The sequence below is a fragment of the Salmo salar genome, chromosome 26 (assembly GCF_965601325.2).
Source record: "Salmo salar chromosome 26, fSalSal1, whole genome shotgun sequence".
Taxonomy (NCBI): domain Eukaryota; kingdom Metazoa; phylum Chordata; class Actinopteri; order Salmoniformes; family Salmonidae; genus Salmo; species Salmo salar.
Window position 1 is genome coordinate 31,229,515 of NC_138316.1, and position 17,338 is coordinate 31,246,852.

At 42.0% G+C, this 17,338-nt stretch overlaps 1 protein-coding gene across 3 annotated transcripts in view; it reads left to right on the top strand.

The window, feature by feature from the left end:
• Positions 1 to 2,020: 2,020 nt before the first annotated feature.
• LOC106587616 (talin-2) overlaps positions 2,021 to 17,338 on the top strand; it is a 127,964-nt gene continuing 112,646 nt past the window's right edge. For 2 of the 3 annotated variants that reach the window (XM_082969611.1, XM_082969610.1), the window contains exon 1: positions 2,021 to 2,197. The gene's annotated coding sequence lies outside the window, so the exon portion shown is untranslated. The remainder of the gene's footprint in view (positions 2,198 to 17,338) is intronic. The other variant, XM_082969612.1, reaches the window with a different exon arrangement.

A 17,338-nucleotide genomic window follows, 5' to 3' on the forward strand; every position in this document is an offset into this window, starting at 1 on the left:
GTTGTGCAAATGGAATAGACAACAGGTGGAAATTATAGGCAATTAGCAAGACACCCCCAATAAAGGAGTGGTTCTGCAGGTGGGGACCACAGACCACTTCTCAGTTCCTATGCTTCCTGGCTGATGTTTTGGTCACTTTTGAATGCTGGCGGTGCTTTCACTATAGTGGTAGCATGAGACGGAGTCTACAACCCACACAAGTGGCTCAGGTAGTGCAGCACATCCAGGATGGCACATCAATGCGAGCTGTGGCAAGAAGGTTTGCTGTGTCTGTCAGTGTAGTGTCCAGAGCATGGAGGCGCTACCAGGAGACAGGCCAGTACATCAGGAGACGTGGAGGAGGCCATAGGAGGGCAACAACCCCGCAGGAGGACCGCTACCTCCGCCTTTGTGCAATGAGGAGCAGGAGGAGCACTGCCAGAGCCCTGCAAAATGACCTCCAGCAGGCCACAAACGGTCAGAAACAGACTCCATGAGGGTGGTATGAGGGCCCGACGTCCACAGGTGGGGGTTGTGCTTACAGCCCAACACCGTGCAGGACATTTGGCATTTGCCAGAGAACACCAAGATTGGCAAATTCGCCACTGGCGCCCTGTGCTCTTCACAGATGAAAGCAGGTTCACACTGAGCACGTGACAGACGTGACAGAGTCTGGAGACGCCGTGGAGAACGTTCTTCTGCCTGCAACATCCTCCAGCATGACCGGTTTGGCGGTGGGTCAGTCATGGTGTGGGGTGGCATTTCTTTGGGGGGCCGCACAGCCCTCCATGTGCTCGCCAGAGGTAGCCTGACTGCCATTAGGTACCGAGATGAGATCCTCAGACCCCTTGTGAGACCATATGCTGGTGCGGTTGGCCTTGGGTTCCTCCTAATGCAAGACAATGCTAGACCTCATGTGGCTGGAGTCTGTCAGCAGTTCCTGCAAGAGGAAGGCATTGATGCTATGGACTGGCCCGCCCGTTCCCCAGACCTGAATCCAATTGAGCACATCTGGGACATCATGTCTCACTCCATCCACCAATGCCACGTTGCACCACAGACTGTCCAGGAGTTGGCGGATGCTTTAGTCCAGGTCTGGGAGGAGATCCCTCAGGAGACCATCCGCCACCTCATCAGGAGCATGCCCAGGCGTTGTAGGGAGGTCATACCGGCACGTGGAGGCCACACACACTACTGAGCCTCATTTTGACTTGTTTTAAGGACATTACATCAAAGTTGGATCAGCCTGTAGTGTGGTTTTCCACTTTAATTTTGAGTGTGACTCCAAATCCAGACCTCCATGGGTTGATCAATTGGATTTCCATTGATTATTTTTGTGTGATTTTGTTGTCAGCACATTCAACAATGTAAAGAAAAAAGTATTTAATAAGATTATTTCTTTCATTCAGATCTAGGATGTGTTGTTTAAGTGTTCCCTTTATTTTTTTTGGGCAGTATATATTTGTTTAGAACTTTTTTGGTTACTACATGATTCCATATGTGTTTTTTCATAGTTTTGATATCTTCACTGTTATTCTACATTGTAGAAGAAAAACCCTTGAATGAGTAAGTGTATCCAAACTTTTGACTAGTACCGTACATTTCATGTGCAATCAATTTAGTTATATTGTGCTACTTGTAGGCTACTGTCTGTAATTTGTCTCAATATATTTCATGACGTGTAGCCTAACATGTGCGCAATGATGTGGTAAGTCTGTGTGGTGTTTTGGGAAACGCATGTTACATCTTCGGGCCGTTGTAGGAAAGATGCATGGTTAAAACACTAGTAAGCCTAAATTCCATCGCTATCGGAAACTGGGCACAAGCAGGGGCATAATAGTGAAACATAATAGAAGTAGATCAGGGCCCATTTTCCGATAGCGATGGAATTTAGGCTTACGAGTGTTTTAACCATGCATCTTTCCTACAACGGCCCGAAGATGTAACATGCGTTTCCCAAAACACCACACAGACTTACCACATCAGAGGTGACTACAAAGCCCCTTAAGGTCCCTCTTTTATGACGTGTTTCCGCTTTCCCAGCGCTATCCCTACACCCTGCTACCTCCCCTCCCTTCAACCACCACTACTGTTCATTATTTGTCCACTTTGAGATTTCCTCAGCGAGGAGGCGTTTTTACTCAATAGAGCAGGACTTTTGGTTATATGTGCATCTGAAGGGCTGACTGCAGGCAATGAAACAGTAGAACATTCTCAGGTAGGATAGCATTTTCTGCCGGCTTATTACGTATGTCCATTCCGCTTCTTGAATAGACGTGGAAATGAGACATTCTCTCTGTCCATGCTTGATTTAATTAGCGATTTGATGGGATTTCGTTGCGGAACAGCGAGCAAGGCGATGTAGAAACCTTGCTTGACTATCGAATGAATGGGATTGTATGTCTTGTTTCAGAGTTATCCTTACTGCATAGTTTTTACTGGGATGTAAACTCTCAACTGTTGTGCATACAGTTTCATATTTAAATTCCTGAGCGTGTCCCCTACTTTTCTGGAATTTATGGTCAAAATCACATTTCATGGTGTGCGATTAGGCTGCAGAGGATGTTGGCTGTTGAGGAATTTCACATGAACGTCATTGCGTTTTTATACTACTATAGGAAATGAAGTAGTTTAGACCCAAATGTAGTTTTTCGGCTAAATTACCACATATATTGCATTTGGTAAGAAGATAAGCAAGAGTCGAAGTCCATGTGTTTTGGGGTCGCTCTGTTTGTGAAATGAGAGTGCCGAATTGAGCACTTTATAATAACACCACGTTTGTAAACTTAATAAACATTACTGAGTATATCCAATGTAACAAATAGCCTACATTCTTGTTAGAAATATAGGCTGTGCATGCGTAGGGGTTATGGCAATTAAATTGTAACTGCATGGAGGGGTGCGATTTGAAGCCGCCATATTATAACCTGATAGCCGCTACCATCAGTGAGTACCACTAGACTAGACACATTAAAACTTTGCATTATCTCCGTTTATACATGATACGCCAATGAAGTATCTATACTTTGATATGTTTTATATGAAACACAACACAGTGTGCCAAGCTGTTTCCCCCGATATCAGAGGCACTCAATGCATAGTGAATCTGGCCGAATAAGCACGCGAATGATTTTTAAATCCAACCACACTCGTCCAGTATTTCAGCAGCAGTTTTCCACGTCCGTGAGCTTTGCACCAGCGTGGGTGCTGGTCGCTACAATATATCAATGAGTCGCTAGTCATAAGAAAGGCAACATTGTAACCAGGAATGTGCAACGGTCCGGATAATTGTTGGCTGTGGAATTTTCACGAATTACTCTATTTACTTTGTGATTTAAAGATGCTATGTGCCTTCTTGCAGCGCATGGTAGTGCCACACCCCTTGGCTTGCATTGACGTACCACTGTGATCATGTAGCCTATTAAATGCAGAATATCATCAATTGACCATTCATTTTGGACGGTATAGTCTACCATTGCTTGGTATAACTACAATTCGATCCTTTTCAGAATACTACAAAAATAATGTTCTTATTTTTTTCATGTGGTGAATGATTATTCAAATGACTGCATATACAGTGTTGTTACATTATTATTTTTATTGCTGTTTGTAAAGGACCACTAGTAAAGCTGGGCAAACTTGATGTCATTTAGCCTATAAGAATCTTGGAGTACGGCTAGAGGTAGACTTGTTGGTTTCAGCTGGTAAGCAGAAGGTTGACACTGTTATGAGTGGCAGAAAAAGGGGGATGTTTGAAATGTTTGCTGAGCAAGCTAGGTTTTTTTGGGCAGTTTTATGGACAAAAAGTACATGGTAAAAAAAACTCCCTGGCTTAGTCCTTGGCGTGCCAGTAAAAAGACATGGCCTTCTAGTGAGGATGTTCTGGGTACATAATGTCTCAGAGAAGACTGACTGATAGCTTTGTCTGGGATTGGTTTGTTATGTCTGAAATGAGTCATTGATCCTATTGATTGGCCAGGGTAAGGTAATGTCACTCTACATGGGGTTGGCACCTTCCCTTCTCTTCATCTAGTTCAGGGCTGGTCAATGCCAATCCTGTAGAGCCAAAACACTTCTGACTTTCATGCTCTTCTTCTAATAAGACTGAGGACACCAGGAAAGTGCAATTAACTGCCAGGTAGAAACTAAAAGCAGTAGCGTTTGGGCTCTCCAGGACCGGAATTTAACAGCTCTGGGCTCGGTTTCCCAAAAGCATCGTAAGGCTAAGTTCATCGTTAGAACCATTGAGCTCAGTGGTTCTAATGATTAACTTAGCCTAAATATGCTTTTGGGAAACTGGGCCCTGGTGTAGTTGTTGAAGCCGATGGAGGGGCTGCATGGCTTTTCCCAGAGGATTGGTCTTCCATGCTGTAATAGAAAAGCAATGAAGTATTTGAACACACATGGGGAGCGTTCAGGTCGCATCAACGTTTGCTAGGTTGTGTGACGGTTTGTACTGAACGACATGTTTCCCTAAAACATTGCGTACCGTTCATCAACAGTCTGAGGTATGTTTGCTCAGATTTGAAATCACATCTCGTACAGCACTATAATCACAATGATTTTCAACTGGTCGTTCAGTACCGTTTCCGTTGAATTCAGCTGTTGCCCACCGTTTTGTCTTACTGAATGCAACCCTGGTTAATTTTCCACTTGACCATTTGTCAAATATTCCTCCATAAGAACTATTTAACCGTTCTTATTGATGCTTAGTATGCACTGCAGGTCAGTCATCACCAGCATTAACTTCTATCATTTTCATGCTTACACACATCTGACATTCACGAAACCTCAATCAAAAGCCTTTTCCTCCTTGTATTAGGAACTGCACTGACCTTTTTAAACGTGTATATTCATCCATTACATTATTAGCAGTTTGAGCGACATTCCGTCAAAGCAGCAGTGATTGACAAATATTCTTACTGTTTCAATGGGCCTGTTTGTCCAATTCCCAGCACTGAGATGAGTGGCATGAAGTGACAGTATTTAGAATAACAATCAAGCCCTTAATGAAACTGCTATTTGACGGTGAATGCAGTATTTATATTCACATTGTTTAATATGGGGCGACAGGGTAGCCTAGTGGTTAGAGCGTTGGACTAGTTAACCGTAAGGTTGCAAGTTCGAATCCCCGAGCTGACAAGGTACACATCTGTCGTTCTGCCCCTGAACAAGGCAGTTAACCCACTAGGCTGTCATTGAAAATAAGATATTTTTCTTAACTGCCTTGCCTAGTTAATCAAAGGTAAATAAAATATGAACTATGAATACATTGCTTTATTTAACTAGGCAAGTCACTTAAGAACATATTCTTATTTTCAATGACGGCCTAGGAACAGTCTTGTTCAGGGGCAGAACGACAGATTTTTACCTTGTCAGCTCGGGGATTCAATCTTGCAACCTTACGGTTAACTAGTCCAACGCTCTAACCACCTGCTTTACATTGCACTCCACGAGGAGCCTGCCTGTTATGCGAATGCAGTAAGAAGCCAAGGTAAGTTGCTAGCTAGCATTAAACTTATCTTATGAAAAACAATCAATCAATCATAATCACTAGTTAACTACACATGGCTGATGATATTACTAGTTTATCTAGCCTGTCCTGCGTTGCATATAATCGCTTAGGTACACGTTGCTCCAACCATAAACATCAATGCCTTACTTAAAATCAATACACAAGTATATATTTTTTAACCTGCATATTTAGTTAATATTGCCTGCTAACATGAATTTCTTTTAACTAGGGAAAATGTGTCACTTCTCTTGCAACAGAGTCAGGGTATATGCAGCAGTTTGGGCCGCCTGGCTCGTTGCGAACTGTGAAGACTATTTCTTCCTAACAAAGACAGCCGACTTCGCCAAACGGGTGATGATTTAACAAAAGCGCATTTGCGAAAAAAGCACAATCATTGCACGACTGTACCTAACCATAAACATCAATGCCTTTCTTAAAATCAATACACAGAAGTATATATTTTTAAACCTGCATATTTAGCTGAAAGAAATCCAGGTTAGCAGGCAATATTAACTAGAGGTCGACCGATTTTATGTTTTTTTTTTTATACCGATTATTGGAGGACCCAAAAAAAGCCGATGCCGATTTATTATAATTTTTTTTATAATGACAATTACAACAATACTGAATGAACACTTATTTTAACTTAATACATCAATAAAATCAATTTAGCCTCAAATAAATAATGAAACATGTTCAATTTGGTTTAAATAATGCAAAACAAAGTGTTGGAGAAGAAAGTAAGAAAGCTAATGTTTAAGTGCCTTGCTCAGAACATGGGAACATATGAAAGCTAGTGGTTCCTTTTAACATGAGTCTTCAATATTCCCAGGTAAGAAGTTTTAGGTTGTAGTTATTATAGGAATTATAGGACTATTTCTCTCTATACGATTTGTATTTCATATACCTTTGACTATTGGATGTTCTTATAGGCACTTTAGTATTGCCAGTGTAACAGTATAGCTTCCATCCCTCTCCTCGCTCCTACCTGGGCTCAAACCAGGAACACATCGACAACAGCCACCCTCGAAGCAGCGTTACCCATGTAGAGGAAGGGAAAAAACTACTCCTAAGTCTCAGAGCGAGTGACGTTTGAAACGCTATTAGCGTGCACCCGGCTAACTAGCTAGCCATTTCACATCAGTTACACCAGCCTAATCTTGGGAGTTGATAGGCTTGAAGGGGTGGGTATAATTTGTAGAACGTTCCAACAGGAATCTGTTCCAAAAAACGTAAAGTAAAAGGTTGCCAACCAACAACGCATACAAAGTAGCAACTCATACAAACCTAGCTAACTAGCTGCCGAATAGGCATCAACTCACCACGTAGCTTATTCTTAATGTTTGTCCATAGGCAAACAGACATGTGAGGAGAGACATTTTTCGGAATAAATGTGATGAGTGAAAAACGCAATGAAATAGACCACTCCCTACCCGGTATCTTATTCTGCCGCTATACAACTTTGTATGCGTTGTTTTTTGGAAACCTTGTTATTTACGATGTCATTTCCCACATGGTGCTGACCGCTGGTTCATGCATTGTTCTGTATTTTACATACTAAACCTGACAGTGCCACATTCCAACTATAGGAGGCTCTCAAAGCCACAGGCCAATGTGTTTATGGCTTATAAAGACCTCTAAGGCCAATAGCATCCGGTTGTGGAGGAGTTCATCACGAGTGTTATGGCTAATTTATTGATCCAGCCTGTGTTGTGTTCAGAGTGGCCTCTGCTGCCTGTCATCACAACCCAGGGAGAGGAAGTAATGAGCAGGGCTGGAGGCTGCCCTATGTTCCAAATAGCACCCTATTCCTTATATAGTGCACTACATTTGATGCGCTTTGTAGGGAATAGAGTGCTATTTGGGAGTCAACCAGTCTGTCGACAGGCAGCATAATGACAGCAGGATGTGCAATGTCAACTTGGTGGTCTGGAGGACCAGGGGAGGGGAGGGGGCTTTACTGCCAAGGCCAGCAGTCAGGTCCCTTGGTTCTGGGGGGAGAGGTGAGACCCAGGCATACTGGGATGGAGGTGAGACGCAGGGGAAGATAAGTAGCTCTCTGTGGGCTTGGTTGATGTGTGCAGACTGCAGAGCAGAGGAAGTGGTTGGGGCAGAGAACTATTCCTAACGATAACTATTTTATTTGACTACATAATTTAATTTGATCACTTGAGTTGTAGCCAGTCTCTTGATTAATGCGTTGTGTATCACCCCACTGGGTAACACACTTGGGTATAAAGGTGAGTTAACCTCTATAATACTCTTAAGAACCATTTTAGGTGTGATTATGAAAGGTAAGCTACTATATGAATGCAGTCCATAGTAGCAGCCACGGCCTGGAATGCAGCCCCAGGGCTGTCTTCGTGCACATTAACAACAATATATCTGAATTTCACACCTCAGTGTGACCCAGCCCAGCTATGTGTAACCTTATACAAAAGAGCCAAATCATGATATTCCAATACTTCGGCAGGATTCCTTTTGAACTTTGAAGACCAGGGCTTTTCTGTGCCTGCCTGTGCTTAACGCTTAGTTAGGATACAATCTGATTCTCCACACTTTTCCAGAAGTGTATTGATTAAAAAGCATGGGATTGGTTTAATCGTTGGCTGAAGGCAGTTTCCACCATTGTAAAATCCATCCGAGAAAGTGTGCTAATGCACACTCTGGGAGAAATGTAGAGAATTGTAACTCTGCCTTAGTTTGGACCCAGACAGTTAAAAGCGTGTGACCCAAACCCACGGTTCAGTGGGTGCACTCCTGTGCTCTCCCACCCTGTCACATTCTCATATGTTCAGTTATAATTAGCAACAGGCAACACACAGCATTCAAGTATCACAGGCTCACAGCTGCAGCTCGCTGGACTACGGTCAACAGCAACTGATACAATACTACACCTCTGACATGCACAGGATCCAAAAGGTTGGAGGTTGAAATTGGGTATTCATATTCCAGTCAATATTTCCCATACTGTGTCCCTTCCACTTCCACTCATCCGCCTCCATGCATTTGAGCTGTAATGTGAAGGCCTTCTTGTTTGCATTGCAAATCAAATATGGCTGCTTGCCAGGCATGTCTCAAAGCTATTTTTGCTTGGTTGGCCTTTGTAAATTGTTTGTTTAAGTACTGTACATTACACAAGGGTAGTCCATGCTTGTGGTGAGGGCTGATCATTCTTAGCAGTTTTGACGCAAGAAGTTCTATAATTGAAAAGAGATGCCAGGCTTAAAGCTACATTCTGAGATTAGAGAAAGCAGCTGCAGCCCGGCCATTTGTTTTGGTATACAGCTAAGGGATGGGGCTGCGGAAATGTAACCCCTCTCAGATTCATAGATGGAGTTCTAAATGCAGTCAATGAGTAGGACTAAATAGAACTGAAATGACCATTGAACAGATCCAAGACTGTACCTTTTTAAGATGATTCAGTGATGCTATTTCTCTGTAATTGCCTCTTGAATACAGCTTCTCTGGCCTGCAGTGTTTGCCATGCAGGAGAGTCCTCACTGTTATGTAATGTGAGACAATGGCCCTTCATCTGTAGCCTGTGTAAACTGACAGGACAAGCTGCATTAGTTCAAATGGCAAGGAACATTTGTGAGAATTATGTTTTAAAAATGGGGTCTGTTCTGATAAGATCTTTCATTTGGCTGTAGCCTATGGTGTCTTTGTGAAAATTAAAGTCTGAAGCTTTGCAAAAAGCAAAGTTACAGATTCATATCCGGACCCATGCAGCACCCCAAACGTAGGCCCATAGCCTAAAGAGATGAGTGTTACTAACTCAGCAACTGGTCCTCATATCTTATATGGTGTAGCTGTTCCTCCTTCCGCTAGACCAAAATGTCTTGAATTGTGACTGGTTTTAGATTTAACTGGTGCTTAAAGATGTCTTTTATAAAGGTTTTGTATAATTTCAGTCAGTAGTTTTAAAAATGGTGATAATGAGTCATCCATTTGTATAATATGTTACATCCCACAAAAAAAAGATTGAATTCCAATTCGTACAATATGTTACCCATTTGTAAGTGCTTAACATCCCGTTCAATCTCTTTAACTACTGTAGTATCTTCTAGGAACTGTTGGCAACCTGTTACATTAGCTTCTGTGCTAGAATCAGCTAATTATCCACTTAAACTGTTCACTATATTGCTTTAATTGCCTTGGATGTGGTTTGGCTTTTCTCAATGATTGATTAAATATAACAACTATTTCAATGACTTTGTCCTTTCCCCCTACAGTGATCCATTAGAAAATACATTTCAAATTAACTGCATTCTGTAATTGAAAGCGATTGGGGGTTCTAACAACTTACATTTACATTATAAAAATGTAATTTAACAAGACAGGTTTTTATTTTATTGTTTTTCTTTAATGAAAGGGACAGAGCCTGTGAAGTGAGAACCCCACACCACGGAACTCCAGCTTGTACTGAACATGTTTATATGGCAAAATCGGACACAGGATATCATACTTTCCCATTACACATTATTAGGTGTCCTTAAGAGGGTGCACTTTACTGGCCTTTGGGCCAAATTCAAGGTGTCGTGTCACTGGCTGCATTCCCTAAAGAGCCCCTGGTCAAAAGTAATGCACTATTTAGGGAATAGGGTGCCATTTGGGAGACAGCCCCTGAACCCACCCTCCTTTGGCCCAGGCCAGTGCTAGGGGAACTAACTGTCATACCGGATCACCACAGCTGAAAGCAGATCTGCTCTGAAATCTGTTTGAGGTTGCAGCTGAGAGCCTCTGCTATTGCTGGACTTTGGTATTGGCAGATCTCCATGGTTGGCATGGTCACCAGGCTCCTCGGGGGCCGGGGCTCATGCCTCTTAGTCACCGGGACAGAAATGTCTGATCTGTAATAATCAGGTGTCTGCTAACAGTAAATGACCAGAGCATTGGATTGCAATGACTACTTGGCTATCATATGTAAAACCACACACAGACTATTAGCTCGTAGTCTTTGATGATTAGCCATGTCATTACCTAACACACCGTGTCCGTCTCCTAACTGTAAATGACCACAGCATTGCAATGTCTGATCGTGTGGCTACTTGCCTAATGTGTGGACAGCTCTGACTACTTAGGCTGTGTTTACACAGGCAAACCTATTCTGATCTTTTGCCAATAATTGGTCTTTTGACCAATCAGATCAGATCTTTTGCTAATAATTGGGCAAAAGATCAGAATTGGGCTGCCTGTGTAAACGCAGCCATGGTAGTGACACACTGCTATGAGCTCAGATGCTGCGATGATTGGCCATGTCACTGCCTGACACACTGTGTAGTCTGCCTGTTTGACCTTGATCCTTGTGATCTTATTTAGCCCAGGGACCAATCCAGAATTCGATTTCAGTTTAGCGAGCCCTTTGAGTAGCCTCTATCCAATCTGAGTGAACAGGTTTCAAACTTTGTCTGGTTGAGTTGTTCTGATCTGCAAGACTGATACAAACTGACAGTGGAACTACTTATTGTAAAAATGTTAAATGTTCCCTTTTCATGAGAAAGTCAAACCTGGCTGATGTGAATGGAACAGTCTTACAGCCCGAAATAATATTGCTCCTTTATTTTCCTGGATAGCCACCTGTTGAAGTGTTGCGGGGTAAATAAAACTTTATTCCAGCACCTGTGTTGTTCAAGCTGGGTTGAAGCGCTTTTGGGTGTGCTTTCATTCTGGTATTGCTACGAGCTTTGATGCACATTGAACATTCCCTCAACAGTTGGTTGTTCAAACCAATTATTGCTAAGTCACCTTGTTTATCCCCAAATGCTCATAAACAAATGGATTTCTGATGATTGTGCATTATTTATTGACACAATTCTACCATTCATATCACTCATCAGAAATGTATTCCTGTTCTGACGCCGTTGAGGTGGTAACCATGCTGAAAATGGCATTCCTGGTTGGAATACCCCAGAAAGTGTTTCTGGCCCTGGTTGTATTGTTGAGATCATGTGGGTGGAACCCACCCCCCTGCTCTGCCTCTTCCCTAGCCTGGCTTCAGGCAAGGGCTTCTATTTTTGGTTTTCCTATAAGGATAGATTCTCTTCTTGCTGCAAATGTTTACCTGCCAGCCTTCCTGCCAGCCTTGGTAGTTGAGGGAGGGTCATGGTTTCAAGTTGTTCCACCCACTCCACAGGTTGGTTGGTTATCATCCTGAGAGGCTAGAGACAGAGGACAGTATGTGCATGTTTGAGATTGACTACGTACATTGCAGTCGGACTGCACAGAATCACTGATTCTGCATCTCGTTCTGTTCAGAGGACTTTGTTTGTTGAATCACAACCTGAGGATACTTAGCCTAACCCTGTGTGTTGGATAAATGGTGCCTATTATGTTGAATGTTTGTACAGTGCCTTCAGAAAGTATTCACACCTCTTGATTCCCCCCCACCAAAAAAAAATTGTGTTACAGCCTGAATTTTAAAATGGATTCAATTGAGATTTTTTGTCACTGGCCTACACCCAATACCCCGTAATGTCAAAGTGGAATTATGTTTTTCAATTTCAACAAATGAATTAAAAATACAAAACTAAAATGTATTGAGTCAAGTATTCAATCCCTTTGTTATGACAAGCTTAAATAAGTTCACGAGTAAAAATGTGCTTGACAAGTCACATAAGTTGCATGCACTCACTGTGTGCAAAAATAGTTTTCAACATTATTTTTGAATGACTACCTCATCTCTGTATCCCACACATGCATGGTCCCTCAGTCAAGCCGTGAATCCTCAAAGACCAGGGAGGTTGTCCAATGCCTCACAAAGAAGGGCACCTATTGGTAGATGGGTTAAAAAAAAGCAGACATTAAACATCCCTTTGAGCATGCTGAAGTTATTAATTACACTTTGGATGGTGTATCAATACACCCAGTCACTACAAATATACAGGCGTCCTCCCCAACTCAGTTGCCGAAGAGGAAGGAAACCGCTCCGGGATTTCACCATGAGGCTAATGGTGACTTTTTAAAACAGAGTTGAATGGTTGTGATAGGAGAAAACTGAGGATGAATCAACAACATTGTAGTTACTCCACAATAGTAACCTAATTGACAGAGTGAAAAGGAAGCCTGTACAGAAAACAAATATTCCAAAAAATGCATCCTGTTTGCAATAAGGCACTGAAGTAAAACTGCAAAGAAATTTACTTTTTGTCCTGAATGCAAAGCGTTATGTTTGGGGCAAATCCAATACAACACATTACTGAGTACCACTCTCCATATTTTCAAGCATAGTGATGGCTGCTTCATGTTATGGGTATGCTTGTCATCGACAAGGACTAGGGAGTTTTTTTTTAGGATCAAAAGAAACAGAATAAGCTAAGCACAGTCAAAATCCTGGTTCAGTCTGCTTTCCAACAGACACTGGGAGACAAATTCACCGTTTCAGCAGGACAATAACCTAAAACACATTGCATTTTCTTGAGTAGCGTAGTTACAGTTTTGACTTAAATCGGCTTGAAAATCTATGGCAAGACTTAAATGGCTGTCTAGAAAGGATCAAAAACCAACTTGCCAGAACTTGAAGAATTGTAAAAAGAATGTGCATATATTGTACGATCCAGGTGTGCAAAGCTCTTAGACTTACCCAGAAAGACTCACAGCTGTAATCACTACCAAAGGTGATTCTAACATGGGTTTAATATTTATCTAACCAAGATACATTCTTTGTTTCTATTAGAGTTTTGTGTAGAACGTTGACATAAAATGACAAACATTTAATCCCACAAAATGTGAAAAAAGTAAAGGGGTGTGAATACTTTCTGAAGGCACTGTACTTTCCATTTCTTATAGACACGTGCTCCCCTTCACCCCGCCCCTAATGCAAAAGTGTTTCAAGTTATATGTGAAGCGGTCAGGGGCCAGTTATATAGTTGGTCGTTTTTGACTGTCACTGTACAGCCCCAGTGAGCCTCTGGAAACCAGAGTAGATGGTGTATTCATCCTATGGTGCAGGAATTTGCACTTTGCAGACAAGTGTCAATGTTTGTTTGAAGTCCGACCTGGCAACATACCGTTAACAAGTATTACTGTTACCTTTTCCTGTCCTGGGAATAGTATTGACACATTGTCATGTTGGTGTCTTTAGAATGGAATTTCTTTTTCAAAGAAATGTAAATGTAGGACTGTGTGGCGTCTTAGAAAATTATTTTAAAAACACTGAACAGAGAATGGAATGTCCATTGATAAACCTACCAATAATTTGAGTTTGTTTGGGCAAGATTTTCCCCATGTTTTCTTATTTATAATCTAGTCAGAAATGGAAGCCCCTTCTACTTTACTTATTTGCTTTTGTTGCATTTTGATCTTGACTTGTGACTGTAACAAATACGTTATTTCTGCTTGGCTCTAATGACTAGGCTTAAAGTGCCTTCGGGCTTCTGCGTCATGATGTTCCAAGACAAACTTTTTTTAATGGCCCCATTTGACACATTCTTGTGTTGAAATGTTTAGTGCTGCTTTGCTTCTCAAGTCCTTTCAAACATGACCTATCTGACACTGTGACTGCCCTATGCAACAACAGTAAATGTATCCACTGTGACCAGTAAATAGCTCTTTAAGTGCCCTTTTAATATACCACTGTACATGGGCCCTGCTCAACAGTAGTGCAGGATAGACCCATTTCCTGGCTGCATCATGAAAACTAGCACGTGCAGGTTCGCACCAGAAAGGGCTTTGTTTACGTAGGAGTCAATATAGAATCCTCCAACTTGAGATGCAGCTCGTGAAAGTTTACAAAACCTAATTTAGATGTTTTTTGTCTACGACATCACAGATGTCATCGGAGTATTGATTACCTAGCAAGGTAAAATATCAAAAGTAGAGCTAGATAAAGCCAGAAGAATAATATACTTGTTGAACATAGCTAATTAGTAATAGCCACCAGCCTTGTGTGTTTTCATGGTCATCACTCAGACTGTTAAGTTGTCAAGGTCCCAACAACAGCGTTAGCTATCCTGTTTCAGAGCTTTTTGGTGCGAAGATGCATGCACATCACTCCAATGTGAGGTTTGCTTGTAAACAAAAAATATCTATGTCGGGAATAGTGCCATTTGGGACGCAGAGGTATCTTTCTGACAGTATTTTGTATGAGCATTTTCTGATGTCGCCTGCTGCCTGCCCGTATGGGTACTCAATAGACCTATATAAGGTAATCCATTCTTTGTTTATTAGTGGAGGGGAGAGAAAATGGGAGTGCAGCCAGTCCTCCCTTCCAGATTTTCAAGATGGGAACAGTGACCGAGACAGAAAGAGGCTAAGTGAGACTGGAGAGAGCCTTTACTTTAAACCCACTATCTATGCACTTCTGTAGTCTCCTCTCCGGCTTAAAGAGGTTTTGCAGCAGCGTCATGTGTGGCAGGGAGGCATCTGGATTCTATTACATGTGGACAGGCCAACGTTATTCAAATGGCTGAAAATAACCTTTTATTTGTGGGAGAGTTCAGCTCGGCTAATGCAACTAAATGGATACAACGGCTAACATTAGACTGCCTCCTCAACATCTGATGAACCAACAAGTCCAGAGGGTGAGGAGGCAGTTGAGTGGTGAGAAGAGGGAGACCTTGGAGAGAGGCCAGACAATCCAACACCTACTTAGGGGCAGGTCAGTAGCTAGCACGCTGCCCTGGTGTGGTCTTTGTCATGTTCGTTTGGCAGCAAACGCAATAAACTCAACTGAAACAGGGAGGGGACTACCTTAACCCTTGTTTTTGTTTCCCGTTGCAAAACGTTTTGCTACATTGTGCCCAAATGAACATGATCCCGGTCTCCGTGTGGTATGAGGAGCTAGCTAGCTGGTTGGCTCGTCTGATACTAGCCCGTTGCCTGGCTACCCAGAGACTCCTTGCTCCGGCCAAACGCCCACGGACATTCGTTTCTTCTCCGCAGTGAGTGTGGATCGGAGTACCTCCCGACCCTTCACCGAATGCGAACACATTTGGGGCCGTCTGATCGGTCCAGAAACTGATGGGTTGGGCCAGTCAGAACACACTGCAGTTTGAAAATGTGTCATTTGCTTTGACACTCTGATTGGTTAGAGACGATCCAATTGCTGATCACTTTGTTTTGTACAACACCCCTCGTGCCACTCAACACCACAAACAACTTCAGTGATTGCAGATTAAAGTATTTAGTGAATGACAGAGCAGTGGAATAATTTAGTGTGAGTAGCAGGGTTGGGTAAATTTCTATATATAATCAATTAGTTACTAGTTACCTATCAAATTCATCTGTAATGCAACTTTTGGATTACCCAAACTCGATAGCGTTATCTGATTACTTTCAGTTACTTTTGGATTACTTTCACATTAAGACCCATTAGAATAAGACAAAGGATCCATCAAATGCATTTGGTGTGTCATCAAAGTGGTCTCTGACTTGTGGTCAGACTACTCAGGTGGAACAAACTTACATTTGCGCCTTTTTTCAATGCTGAATTGAATGTCATTGAAAAAAGTTATCAATGATTTTTTTTGTGCAAACGTCCTTTCTAAATTGAAAAGTAATCCAAGAAGTAATCATCTAGTTTTTCAAAAGTACCTTTTTAATCTGATTACAATATTTTTTTCTGGTAACAACCAATTTACAGTGCAAACTGATTGCAGTGATTGAATTATCTGCAAACTACTTGCGGACTGAGAATATTGTTGGCTTGGATATGATTGGGCATGTCTATTAAAGCACTTTTATACTGTCTTAGTGTCACTCACCAAGCAGAAATTAGTACCCTGTAATTATTTTGGAGTTGGGCTCAGAGGTCTTCAGTGGATTATCTCCTGGAAATACAGTAGAATTCAACAGTAATAAAAATAGACCTAACTCCATACCATTCTGATCATAAACAGCATTTGTTTTGTTTATGAATTGTTTGCTAGGAAATTAAGTCTTGGTTACATATTCTGGGTACTTGTGGTTATGTACCCTGGTCTGTGGTTCAGTGGATCTGTCTCGGATGGGAACTGAGAGAAGAGAAGGCTGCCTGCAGAGAGGGAGCTCTTTTTTCATTGGAAAAGCTAGTTTGCGATGGGGTTAAATGTCCAGAGTCCAGTTAAAAACTTAAACTGAGAACAGCTGACTGGAAGTACTGAACAGTAACAGTTTGTACAGTCATTAACAAGCCCTGTGTGTTGTTGGATGCATGGTTGTTAATTTGGGTGGTGGCTCAATTTGGTGGAATTTGCGGAAGTCAGTGGTGGGAGTGACTTGACAGTAACATCTTTATTAGCAGTGGTGTGGGATGCTCTGAGTGACAAACTGCTATATATGGACAGTATTTACTGAGGAACTATCGTACAGTTCATGAATATTCAGTACTCTGTTAGGGGAATTGAGAAACCCTAACTGTCAGTCTTACCCACTCAATTGTAAGTATTTGATTATGGCTACCTGCGTAATACTTTCTGTGGGACTAATGCAAAGCTTGTGATTTCTATGCTGCAACAACAGTGCTTATGTTCCCTGGCCCTGACTTGCAAATGGCCTAATCACTCTAATCCCCAGTTTGAATTTAATTGAGATAAGCCAATACAATGTCTGTTGTTTTCTACTTTGTCTAATTGAAATGTCATTCTTCAATAGTGTAAGTTTGAGCACACAGTTTCATATTGACGACATGACAGTCCGTGGGAAGTTTGTTCTCAGATCTGGCAGAAAGATAAAGGCTACATTGAAGCCCTCAGGCAGTTGTTGTTAGGACTATTAGGGAATGGGGAAGAATGCTGTCCTTGTCCCAACTCGGGTTATACGTGCACACACACCTCAAACTCCTGATACAGGTGAGGTGGAGCAACCCATGTCCATGTCAACTCTTGTAATTAACCAGAGGTAAATTCTCAGGGCCCCTCCTCGGGC